The sequence below is a fragment of the Hippoglossus stenolepis genome, chromosome 1, assembly GCF_022539355.2.
Source record: "Hippoglossus stenolepis isolate QCI-W04-F060 chromosome 1, HSTE1.2, whole genome shotgun sequence".
Classification (NCBI taxonomy): Eukaryota; Metazoa; Chordata; class Actinopteri; order Pleuronectiformes; family Pleuronectidae; genus Hippoglossus; species Hippoglossus stenolepis.
The window spans coordinates 24,599,404-24,613,068 of NC_061483.1; positions in this window are offsets into that span (position 1 = coordinate 24,599,404).

Sequence of the window (13,665 nt, forward strand, 5' to 3'; positions counted from 1 at the left end):
TGATATGAAAATTGACTGACAATGCACAAGCTGCTTCAGGGATCCTCAATGTACCCGAAAAGAGTGGTGGTTAGGGAGAAAGGCTGACACCTGGTGGCAGCAAAGAGTAAAAGAGCATGTTGGATTTTGTTGCAGAGGTGGAGCTGAGTTGCCACCATGTGAGAAAGGTCCATTCAAGTATCATTGAGGAAGTTTTGCTTATATATCATAGCGTGTATTTTTCCTGGTAGAAAATTATTGCATTTCTGCATCAACTATAGTGAGGATATCCCTTAGGAAGCCGGCTTAGATTCATCAACATACCCCTGACAAGAGGAGTTCACAAAAGAGGGCAGTAATCCTTAATATTTAAAGCACTGCACTTAAATTCTTAACCAAATTTTCATTAATGTGAAAAGTTGAAAATGTGGTTATTGTTCTACCCTTTTTCCCTTCTCAAAAATGTAATGAAGGACGGACTTTCCCCAATATCAGAAGAAAGTAAGTAGAACCATGCATAGACAATGAGTTTGATGCTTGTATTTGAACATGTATGTTGTAATTATTATGCTTCAATAACAAGACCTCTTATCCTGTTGTGTTGTTGTAGCGGTGCACAGAATGATGTCACACAGGCTCAGTGTGGTGCCACACATTTAACTTTTCTGCAAAATACAAAAGTATAACTATATGTTGACAATTGCCACACAGTGTTAGCTTTTTTTATCTAAAACAGAGAAACTCATTATCTCACTCTCACTTCTCATGTAGGGACACTGACACCTACAAATGTTAACAGGTGCACCTTCCTAACCATGACACTGGCGATGAATAATACTGTACCCTCAATTTTAACTTAAATGAAGACTTTTTTACAGGAACACATAAAAACACATAAGCAGCATATATACGGTATCTCTTTCTCAGTTTTTCTTTAATCCTTGAAACCACTGTATTTATCAGTGTCATTGCTCATTGTGCCACATTGTCCTTAATATGGACATGTATATGGATCGATATAATTCAAAGTCGTGTGAAGAAATGTAGAAGCAACTCTGTATTGTTGTCATGGTTAATCATATTGTAGTGTGTGATGTTGTATGCCAGGGCGGGATGGGGTAAATGATTGCACCTGTGAGGGGAGACACCTTTTTGAGTGACTCTGAGGGAAGGCTAAGAGCCGAGGTGGTGTCTGTACCTGTGTGCTGTAACATTGTATCAATAAAGGTTATTTTGTTTTAACTCTCTGCATCTCTTGTACACACCTTAAGCAAACATTTATTACACTGGTGGCAGCGGTGTGACCGCACCCCCCCCCCCAAATACAATAACAACCTGTCATGACAACCTAACCACCTTAGCCCCTGCTAGCAGTACCTTGACTTCTCCCGAGCAGCCCGGAGCCCAAGGCGGCTGGGTGACTGTCCGCTGGCTGTCGAGGTGTCCTGTAAACGGTGTGGGCTTTGTAGACAATTGGCAAACTTTTGGAGGAAACCTGGTCGTGTGAGGAGAGAAGACATTTATCCCACTTGGACTGGAGTGGCTCTCTTATCTAGGAATATAACTCACTCTATAAACCCCAAATGACAACCCAGAGTTGGGACGATAACTTAATAACCTTCGATTTCTCATTATCAGACTACTTGCCATTAATACAAAACTCCTTTTCTAGATGCCTACCTAATAGTGCCGTAGCAAAATTTAAGGACATAATTCCAATTACATTTAACTTGATATCCTACCTCACTATAAACAATTCTTTAAAAACCCTAGTTCCAGTGAGATTGACCATCTTGTCGGTAGCTCTGTAAACTCACTACGATTAACATTAGACTCTATAGCGCCTCTAAAAAAAGAACCGTGTAAAACATAACAAATTAGCACCCTGGTACAATTCCAACATATGTGAATTAAGTGTCGAAAACTAGAAAGGAAGTGGCACTCCAACAACTGTGTTGAAAATCACCTATGCTGGAAAGATAGTGTTAAAGTATATAAGAAGGCCCTCCACAAAGCATGAACTGCCTACTACTCAACATTAATAGAGGAAAATTTGTGCAAAGTTACTTTGCACAAAGAAATTGTGCCCCTAATTAAGAGTACTTTACTGAATATAATCAATCGTTCATTATCATTAAGATATGTACCACAGTCCTAGATGTAATCAAACCTCTTCCCAAAAAACCCTCTCTGGACAACCACAGACCAATATCCAACCTCCCTTTCCTGTCTTAAATCCTTGAGAAGGTTGAAGCCAATAAGCTGTATAAATGTCTCCAGGAAAGTAATCATTATGAAGACTTTCAGTCAGGCTTTAGAGCTCATCAAAGCACGGAGACACCCTTGGCAAAAGTCACTAATGACCTTCTAATAGCCTCAGATCAAGGGTTTGTGTCTGTCCTCTTCCTGTTAGATCTTAGTGCAGCATTCAACACTATTGATCATCACATTTTATTACAGATACTAGAACAGTTAATTGCCAATAAAGGAACCGCCCTAACCTGGTCTAAATCCTTTTTTCAGATCAATTCCAATTCGTGCAAATTAATGATGAGTCATCTGTGCGCACCAAAGTTAACCACAGTGTACCTCAGGGTTCTTTACTCGGCCCAATTCTATTCTCATTATATATGCTTCTACTAGGAAACATTATCAGGACACACTCTGTAAATTTCCACTGCTATGCGGATGACACCCGATTATACCTATCAATAAAACCAGAACAGTGTAATCAATTAACTAAACTCCAAGCATGTTTCAAGGACATAAAAACCCGGATGACCCGCAATTTTCTCTTATTAAACTCAGATAAAAAAGAGGTTCTAAAACTAAACCGGGAAAAGAGACCACATTTCCCCTGCATTAGCTTCACTAAACCATTATACCTTAAAGAGCTCATAATACCATATCAGCCTACTAGGGCACTGGGCTCCCAGAATTCAGGCTTACTTGTTGTCCCTAAAGTCTCTAAAAATAGTTTAAAGGGGACATAGCATGCAAATTCCACTTTGTTAGTGCTTCTACAGTTTAATGTGGGTATCTGGCATGTCTACCAACCCAAAAACTCTAGGGAAAAAACACTTGCGCGTTTTGTTATGGTTCCTCAAAGTCAGAAACGTCATGCTTGAGTGACTCGATTGAGCTTCCTGGGTTTTGTGTCGTAACAAGGCACTGGAAGTCTCCCTACATGGCGTTGGCCCACCCCGTCCCCCCACACTCTTTACGCCGGGTTTACACCGGAGGCAGCGAGGCTGCGCAGCACCGTTCCTAAGCGCGCAGCCGCCTGGCTGTTCACACGGGACGAGCATTTCTCCGGGCTGGTCAGCCCGCGATTCACTCACATGTGGCATTTGTCTGGATCGTTGGGACTGGGAGGCTGCAGCAGTTGCTCGGGCGCGACCGTTCGCTCTCCCATGCGTGAGCTGGAATTTGTGTCAGCGCCACACCGCCAGCAGTGTGGAAGACTTGAAGCGCAGCGCCGTTCTCAAGCGCGCAGCCGCCTGGATGTTCACACGGGACGAGCATTTCTCCGCGCTGGTCAGCCCCATAGACTGTATATATAAGGTCAGCCCGCGATTCTGCTTTCTCCGCTTGTTGTTGTACCCGTTGAATGTCGGGGTTCGGGGGTAAATGATGGTCTTCACAGCCCCCCCCACCTCTCTTTCTCTCTCTGTCTGTCTGCTTGTGTGCTTGTAGTGGATGGGCAGAGGGGGACATTTAAGTATGTGATTGGGAAAATTAAAACTCCAGGACAACAGAAGGGGAATACAAAGTATGGGATGCATATTTGATAATTTATATCATATAAAATATGTAATTTATATTGTTTAAAATCATGGGGGGAGAGGGGGGAGGGGGGAGCTGGCTCATTAGCATTTAAAGGAACAGGCAGTCAAAACAGGTCACTCTGTGGAGGGCTGTTTTATACAGGGTAAAAAGGGTGCTGTTTTAAATGATCCTTGTGGTATTTTGACCAAAGTATGTTACAGACATTTCATTAAGACCCCAAGGAACCATATCAACTTGTGGTAAAATGGGCATGCTATGTCCCCTTTAAGAGTAGGCTTAAAACCTTCCTTTATGATAAAGCTTATAGTTAGAGCTGGCTCAGGTTTGTCTTGGACTTGCTCTTAGTTATGCTGCAATAGGTCTAGAATGTCGGGGCACACATGACACATGGAGCTTCTCTTTCCTCTTCTCCCTCATTATCACATTAAAGACATTAATGTCTCATCAATGCATGTTACTAACTTGACTTCTTCCTTGGAGTCTTTGTGCTTTATCGTTTGCAGATCCAGGGCCGCAGCTGCAGATCATGATGGTGGATCGCAAATTAGAGAGCGTGATCATATTGATGGATCCTATATCGTGTTAGCTGATTTCAGAGGACATTTAAGCTAAAAACATGGCATAAATTATGCCGTTTCCAGTCGAATTTGAATGTCGGGGTTAACTGACACTTGGATGACACCACAGGAGCAGTATGGAGGCGGGGTTTTTTTGCGTTTGAAGAAGAGGTCCCCAGTTACTTTTAACTCCAAAAGTGTTTTGTGGACTCAAACACTTCACCCACCCAGATTGAATTTTCCTTTTTTGGTGCACTATCCCGATTAGCTTGATGGAATGTCAAATTTGGTAGAAACTTTCACTTGGACTCAAAGATTAATTGATTAGAATTTGGTGCGTGGAGGTCAAAGATCAAGATCACAGTGACCTCATGTTACTGTGAATGTGACATATTAGGACTGCCTGTAGGGAATTTTATTACATAATGGCACAATTCATTTGGACTCATTGATAAATTATTTCGATTTCAGTGGACAAAGGTCAAGGTAACGGAATGCGATATCTCAAGACTGCTTGAGTAAATTTCTTCAACTTTTAATTAGTTGTCACTTGGACTCAAAGATAAAGTGATTATATTTCAGTTGTCAAAGGTTACAGTGACCTTTATATAAATCTGGAAAAAAGTTTGTTAAAATATATACACAGAAACTGCACTGGCTGGCAGAGGCAAACAACTGCAGTGCGGTAATTAAAGTTATATAATATGTAGCAGGACTCCATAAAAAATATGAAAACAAATATGAAATGAGGCCTGAAGTATCATTATTAATATTCCTATAATATCGCTATAATGACTAAAACTATTATCTGTGATCATACTGTAGTGGAAAATTCAACTGACCAGTGTCTAAGGTATTGGAAATCCCCCTGACCAGGTGTCTCACTGCTGTGATACTGTCTACCTGACAGGATGGAACCCTTATTTGGTGGTGTCTCACTGCTATGACCTTGATCAACAGGGTGCATGCCCTTATTTGGTGATGTTTTTCTTCCAACTGCTACAGCGGACAGACAGGCACAGATGATGATCTCATGTCTTTCATGTCTTTTTTCATATTATGTTTTATGAAACGCCTCTTTGTATAAGTTCTGGCTTTTGTGAACTTGCGGCCAGTTCTATTTTGAGCACCCGTGCTTGTTGTGTAACCTCTGCAGAGCTTACTATTATAAAGACTCAAAGGCAACTCCAGTCTGAGAATTTCATTATTTCAAATCTCAAGATGAATTTCCATCACAATACTGTCAAGACTTTTAGCCGATAATGGGGGGCACATCTGTCAACTACAATGACGTACAATGGGCTACTCACCAAGAGATCAAAATACCAACACACAGAAAATGTTGTCACTGCTGTGAAATTATTGATAGTATTGATATACAGTGGAAACCGCTTATTAAGCTTGGGGCAGAATCATTCCCATACAAAAGCTGTTTAAATAATTTGGTTATAGTGATCAAGCTTACATTGTTTGTTTGGATCTTTTCATACATGTTTTTACCATCTCTGTCAGTAATTTACTGCTCCGATGACACTGTTCGTGTGTGTGTGTGTCGTTGTGTGTTTCAGCGGGAGAGATGAGCTGAAATATGAATTGATGCACACACGGCTATGAAGAAAGATCTTACTCATTAAGAACAGTATTGATTATTATGTGGTGATCACTGTTGATATTGTGGCGTCATTTCAGCTGAGTCAGTGTCTGTGTCTCTCTCTGTGTGTCCAATGACATTGTTTGCGTGTGTGTCGGTGTGTGTCTGCCAGAGAGAGAGGGAGAGGAAATGCTGAAGCTACGCAATTCCGTTATAGTAATCAACTGCCTAAAGGAATCAATTTTGCCCAGGACAAACATAATTACTATAAGCGGGTTACCACTCTAATAATGTATTTATATAATAATTGATAATACTGATAAAATTGATACAACTAACCTCTAACATTACTTATCAAGACCCATATGATATAAGGGTTACTGGGAAAATATGATGATACAATAAGATATTGAAGGAGACAGAGCACAGCTCCAGTGGGCTCTGTCTCAAGATTACCCTCTACTTGTAACCATTGACACACTGTGGCTTAAAGTATTCAACTATTCAGACACCTTCACTAACAGTCAGGGTTTATCAAGAATCCTAGAAAATTCTAGCAAACCAATAAAAGAAAGGTTTTTATGAATGCAATCTGAGCAATCTCTGCAGGTAAAAAGAAAAATCTCCCCAAATTGGGTTTGATTAAGTTCTCTCTCTTCCAATGTGACCATGATAATCATCATATGAAATTTCAACTCATTTTACTGAGAAGTTTTAAAATTAATTCATTTAACCCTTGTGTTGTTCCTGGGTCGAATTGACCCAGAGTGTGTGTGTGTCTGTGTGTGTGTGTGTGTGTGTGCATGCGTGAGTGCGTGCGTGTGATCATACGCAAGCCCTGGCCGGTCAGGGTTAGGGTTAGGGTGACCCAAGGATTGTCATTATCCAATTCTCCTGGGGTAATTGAGACCAATGGATTGTCATTCTCGATTGTCATGGGAGGGGTCATTTAGACCCCAAGATAGGGCGCTGTGGTGCTCTGTGGGGTCATTTAGACCCACACCTGATTCCAATTGAAATCAAGGGGGGGTACATTAGACCCACATATAAGTCTCAGTGTGCCACTCTCTCACGGACCATGGCACGATGTCGCATCAGGAGCGTTTCACCAGAGAACAGGTTCTCCAACAGCTATTCTCCCAGCAACCATCCTCTGAACCCGAAGAGGACGCGAAAGAGCCAGACTGAGAAGCGGACGGACAAGGAGACAGAAAAGCAGACCGAGAAGAAGACAGAGAGGACGGAGACGGAGACGACGGCGATAGCGACGAAGACGAAGACGACGACGGTGACTACGAAGATGACGACGGTGACGAAGACTACGACCCAGTGGGTGATGCTTCTGCAGATTCTTCATCCTTGGAAGAAGAAGAAGGAGGACAAGACCACGGCGACACCACCACCACCACCGGACTCGTGGAAAGAGAGACCTTCCCCTCAAGAAACGGGGAAATAACATGGTCCTCGAGAGCGTACGGCCGAGAGGAGGGCCACTGCTCCTCCTCCTCGTCCTCCTCCTCCTCTTCCTCCTCCTCTGCTGCGGCTCAAAGCGGGGTCCCCCGGGGCCCCACGATCCACGCGACGTCCCGCACCAGTGACCTAGCCTCGACGTTCCACCTGTTCCTCACACCGACGGTACAGAACATCATCCTGGAGATGACGAATCGGGAGGGTCGTCGAAAATACGGTGACGAATGGAAAGGGATGGACGAGACCGACCTGCGCGCCTACATAGGGCTGCTGATCTTAGCGGGCGTGTACAGGTCCCGGGGCGAGGCCGCCGCCAGCCTGTGGGACGCCGAGACGAGACACACGAGACGAGCCACGGACAAATTGGCGGCCGTGCGAGAGGTCTGGGACGCGTGGGTGTCGCGGCTACCGCACCTCTACAACCCGGGGCCCGAAGTGACCGTGGACGAGCAACTGGTTCCGTTCAGAGGTTAGTCTTTTTTTTTTAATATTATTATTATGTTATGTTATGTTATGTTATGGTTATGTTATGTTATGTTATGTTATGTAGATAGCGGCTGCTAGTCCTCGTCCTCATCTCATCTCCTCTCATCTCTTCTCCTCCTTTTTTTCTCCCTAGGCCGGTGTCCATTCCGTCAGTACATGCCCAGCAAGCTGGCGAAATACGGGATCAAGTCGTGGGTGGCCTGCAATGCGAAATACACCGGAAAGCCGAGCGGCGGACGCCCAGAATGGAACCAGGGGTTGCGGGTAGTGCTCGATGTAACGGAGGGACTGCACGGTCGTAAAGTCACGTGCGACAATTACTTCACCTCCTACGAACTCGCGCAGCTCCTGGAGAGGAAGATCACCGTGGTCGGCACGGTTCGGAAGAACAAGCCCGAGCTCCCGACCGGGCTGCTCGCGGTCAAGGGAAGAGAGGTGTTCTCATCCAAGTTCGCATTCACGCCCACTGCCACTCGTGTCCTACATCCCAAAGAAAAACAGGAATGTGGTGCTCCTGAGCACACGGCACCCTGAGGCTGACATCAGCGACCGCGAGGACGGGAAACCGGTCATCGTCCTGGACTACAACTGCAACAAAGGTGGCGTGGACAACCTAGCTGGCCCCTGGTCATCTTTCACAACATTCTCGAAGTCTCTTCCTACAACGCCTTCGTGATATGGAGAGAGATCAACCCAGACTGGATGCCGAACAAGCAGAACAAGCGGAGGGTGTTCCTAGAGCAGCTGGGAAAGGCTCTCGTGACTCCGTTCTATCGCGAAGGCGCATCCCCCACCGGGCCGCCGCCGCGGTTGTGAAGGCTTAAAGCTGCCGCCGCAGAGAGAGCTGTTGACTACGACCCTCGACCCGAGTGTCAGGCCTCCTCCATAGCCCTAGCAGCAGCCCCGCTCGGGGCGAGTAAGAGGAAGAGGTGTCAGATATGCCCCAGGAAAAAGGACTGTAAAACTCACACCATGTGCCGCGGGTGTAACAAATACATCTGCAAGGGCTGCTCACTTGCCTATTGCGCTACGTGTGCATCCTAATATGGGGTGGGCTATGTGAGGGGGCCAACAGCCGGGGGAAGCAGGGACAACACAAGGGTTATGAAAAGTACAGCATGAAACACAACTCGTTGAGATTTACTTTTTGTTTCTCGTTGTTGTGCTTCCTTGAATTTAAGAGTTTGAGCCCAGGACCTCCTGCTGCGTTCTTCACGTGTGAAAGACGATTGCCAGAGAAAGTCCAGTCCCAAGTCTTCTTCTCCTTCTTTATTCGGTTTATTGGCAGGTGACAACCAACGTCAAGGTGCATTACTGTGTGTTTCAATATCCTACTTCCTCTTCTTCCCCATTCGGTAGCGTATCTCTTATTACCCTTGATATTTGATAGCTTCTCCTTCGTTCAGTTGAGTGGCGGGTGACAACCTCCTGTGTTGGAGTGTATATCAGAGTTATCTAGCTCATATTAAATCAGTTTGTCCAATCCTGTCTCCCTCAGCTAATGGAACATACTCCCTATTCCAAAGGTAACTACTATTTCCAAGCTTAGTTCTTCCTCTCTGCTTTGCACTTTTCCTCTTGAGCTTTTCTCGTTCTCGAACACACTTATTAAAGTGAAGCATTACATGCTCCACTGACTCTTCTATAAAATATTTTGTGCGGGGGGGTTCAACACACAGTGGAAGGCGGTAATGCACCTTGACGTTGGTTGCTACCCGCCAATAAACCAAACAGAGAAGAAGAAGAGGCTCGGACATCCTCCGCAATTCATGACTGAAAACGCCCTTAAAATAACAATGTCTTTGAACAAGAGGCCGGGCTTTCTATTAGAGTCACAATCTTTTTGTGGCTTTGATCTTCAACATTATTTGAGATCTTTAAAATTGTCTTTGGTTCTTTATCATGTCTTTGATGTGTCTATATGACTTATGGAAGAAGATACCCTTCATGTTCCATATCAAGGGGCGTTTTGTACTACCTTGGTCAGCAGCGCTAAGTGGAAAGAAACGGATCAAATAGACCTAAACCCAGATATGGAGGAGACTGCAATACAGACATTCACCATGGATACATCTAATGCATTGGAGCTTCCCAGCATGACAGTTGAAACTATTCGCATGCAGATTGAGGATCTTTATACCAAGTTGACTGCGGAGCAGTGGGAACTGTTAAAATCAGAAACACCAGACAACGTCACAAGGTTTCTGTTGGCAGAACTTCTTCTGAACATGACTTTGTCTGTGTCCTCAGACCTGATCACAGCACATGGACACAACGACTTTCCCTTTACTGCAGAGAGTATCCAGTCCAGTCTGGGAGACGCTCTCCGTCAAAGTTTAGCACCGGGCAGCTTAAAAAAGTCTGTGAGTTTGGATCAACTCACTGAGTTGGTTGCAGAGGAGATGACAGAGAGGATCAATTCCCGCTGGTCTGAGCGCTCCACCAGCGGATGCTCCACCAGCGGATGCTCCACCAGCGGATGCTCCACCAGCGGATGCTCCACCAGACTGCCACAGTGTCACCAGACCACAGCCAACAAACTTGAGAAAATGGTCAATTTTGTTTGCAAAGTGTTGAAGAAATCTGCCGGCGACATCGAAGGCTCGTTCAAGCCGAAACTACGCAGTCAAAACGAGTTCCCTAGGGGGAAACCAACCTCTTCACGCACTGACACTTCATCATGCAGTTCTCGCTCTGACAGACGAACATCCTCAGAATCATCAGTCCGCAGCAGTGACTATAGGACAAGTGAGGCCATCCAGGAAATCATCGGGAAGGAGGTGAGCGACATCATCGAGCCCCTTGTGGACGAAATGTCAGAATCTGACCTGAGTGGGCTGATATCTGAATCTTCTCTGGAGTTTAAAGCTGCTGCAGATGAAATCTATCAGATAATTAGTGAAGAGGAGAGCGTCAGATCATCTGATTCGAGTAGAGGCTCCAAATCCTCAAAGAGCCACAAGAAGTTTTGGAAAGGAGTGGGGAAGAGGATCAAGAAGCTTTTTGCAAAGTTTATGGCGACAGCATCGATGCTCAAGATGGGGACACAAGTCAGGAAGAAGTTCAGTAAGGAGACCCAAGTCCCGAGCAGTGAGTCAGTCAAGTCTCTGATGGATAGTGTGGAGTCTCTGCTTCTGACAGAGACCAAGGACAGAGTTTCACCTGCAAACGCCCCGTCCTTACCGATGTCCTCTATACTGCTCGCAACTGACATTTTAGTGGCGAGTCCAGCTGAAGTGACGAAAGTGTCTGTTCCTAAGTCCCACAGAAAGATGTACGCGGACATAAAGGAGAGAGTGATCAATTTCCTGCCATTGATGAACTGGTGGTTCTCAAAAGAGGCTGGTGACTACACCAAGAGGGTGACCTCCGCTTTAATGGAGATTGAGCCCATCGTAGGATCTCCGGTCTCAGAGATCAACAGTGCAACGGAACGGGCAGAGCCCACAAAAGATGTATGTCAATCTCGTCATTGACCAGTTCGTCACTCGAGTGTATGCAAAGTCCAAAGTGAACTTGTGTGACGAATCAATACACCTCACTCAATACCTTTTGAAAAACATGGCCCGAAGTCCAAGACATTGACTTAGACATGTCCCCAGATATAATCAATGTCCTCCACAAGGCCGTGTTCAAGGACCTGTGTAAGATGTGGGACTGTCCAGAAACGCTGCTGCTTTCCATTTATCGAAAAGAACCAGAGGTCGAGAAAAGAATCGCCGCCTCTATGGAAAGCCACATGTCCAAAAAACCCGGCAGAATGTCCAGATTCTTCTCCTCTTTGAGCAGATTCTTTAAACGGTAGAAATGCTATTGCTTTAAATGAGGACGTGCATATACGTGTCTTCTACTGAAGGGGTGTGGATTCACTCTGGGAGCTCCAGTTTACCACATCCAAACAAAAAAAAAAGTCTGCATGAAATGTTTTCTGTAACCATTTTCTGTCACAACTGTTAAAAAATAATAAAAAATAAGAAGATGAGTCGCAGAGGTTGTCCTCTTGGTGTGAAAGCAGCCAGTGTGTGAGGAGGACCATGCAGGAAAGAGGGGGGGAGAAGGGGACCACAGGGGGGGTCTGCTTCATTAGAACCGAGCTTTGGTCTCATGAGCTCTTTTCACATCTCATAGCATGAAGTCGCGTGTGTGTGTGTGTGTGTGTGTGTGTGTGTGTGTGTGTGTGTGTGTGTGTGTGTGTGTGTGTGTGAGTGCATATGGCAAGCACACCCTCTTCCCAGTGGTCGTAGCTATTACCTTTAAATTCCTGAACCTTGATTTCAGAGTGCAGATACAAACTGAGAGTGTTTTGAGGTGGAGCCTGAACACTGAACTTTCACATACACAAAATGTGGGTTTGTTTTAACAGCAGCTTCTCTACTGTACTCAAACATGTGTCCATCACAACAACACACACACTTCCTGATCTCTGATCTGTTTTTTTATTTTTATTTTAAAAAGAAAAAAAAAAATTAAATTGCCATTCTTTGTATATGTTCAGTCTAATGTTTCTCTATAATTTGCAAAGAGCCTTTGCCCAAAATTCTGAAGGAAACATCTGGGAGTGCTGAATTAAATTAACTTGCAACAAAAGCATTCAAGCCCTCCTTGACTTATTCATTCCAGTTCTTTCTGAGATAATGTAAAAGTTCTTTATAAGAGATGCTTTCACTGTCAAACAGTTGGGCCTTATTCATATCCTGTTAAGGTTATTTAAAGATACAGACATCTGATTGGCTTACCACTACATGCTCTTTCCAGAGACTTCAAACCTTACTCATAATTGATTGGACCACCCACATCTTGCTGAAAGTTTCCAGTGGTTGGCCCTTCAGCTGTCCCCTGAGGATCACTTTTCCAAATCAGGTTGCTATTCCCCAGCAATTTGTTCAATGCCTGTTCCTTTCTTGCACAGCCCAAGATACAGACCTTAGTCATTCAGAACAAAAGACTGAATGATTGATGTTCTTTGTTATCAAAGTATAAAAGTAAGTACTTTTAGCTTGTTTTGAGAGCATAATAGTAAGACTGAAAGAGAATGGAGATGGTCATCATTATGCAACCACACTTCTTTGTAAAATTACTTCCCACAAATTTCAAGCTCTAAAGGAATTTGTCCTGTCAACCATCAGACAAACTGAAGCTTAACTTAAAAAACAGAGTAGGTCACCATTTACAATCACAAGATTAACAAATTGGAGGATAGATATGTTTAAAATCTCAGTGCTGAGGAAGTGGCACACACCAAAGAATCACGGCATATACCACGTCATTTTGTAAAAACACAATGGCAACCAATACCTGTAGTTCAATTGTTTGAATGATTAACTGCTTTTTTTCTATTGCCATTTCTGGTTTGACCAAAGCCATGTGCCACTGTATCAGATTGCTGACTTTTCTTTGGTTGACCATGTGACTGAAGAACCATTGTCTGTATCAATGTCAGATGTCTATGAATTACAGGTTTTTACATTCAGTATAACACTAAGTATTTGTTGTTCCTTATATGTCCGACAACAACATGTCAAAGACCATTAAGATGGACAGGAGGATGTCTATGTTGACAACTTGCTTGCCTCTGGTGGTTTTGAGATGTCACTGTTTCTCAGACACCTTGGAGTATAAACACAGGCCTGTCAAGTGTCAGACTCTTACCTTTATTTCTGTGTATCATGTACTGCCAGTCAGTATATTTCACTTGTGTTTAAGTTTAAGAGCACAAATGGGGTGTGCCTTGCCTTTCGAATGTTCAATATGATTTGAGAAGGAACCCCCATATTTGAGAGATCAAACTTTCAA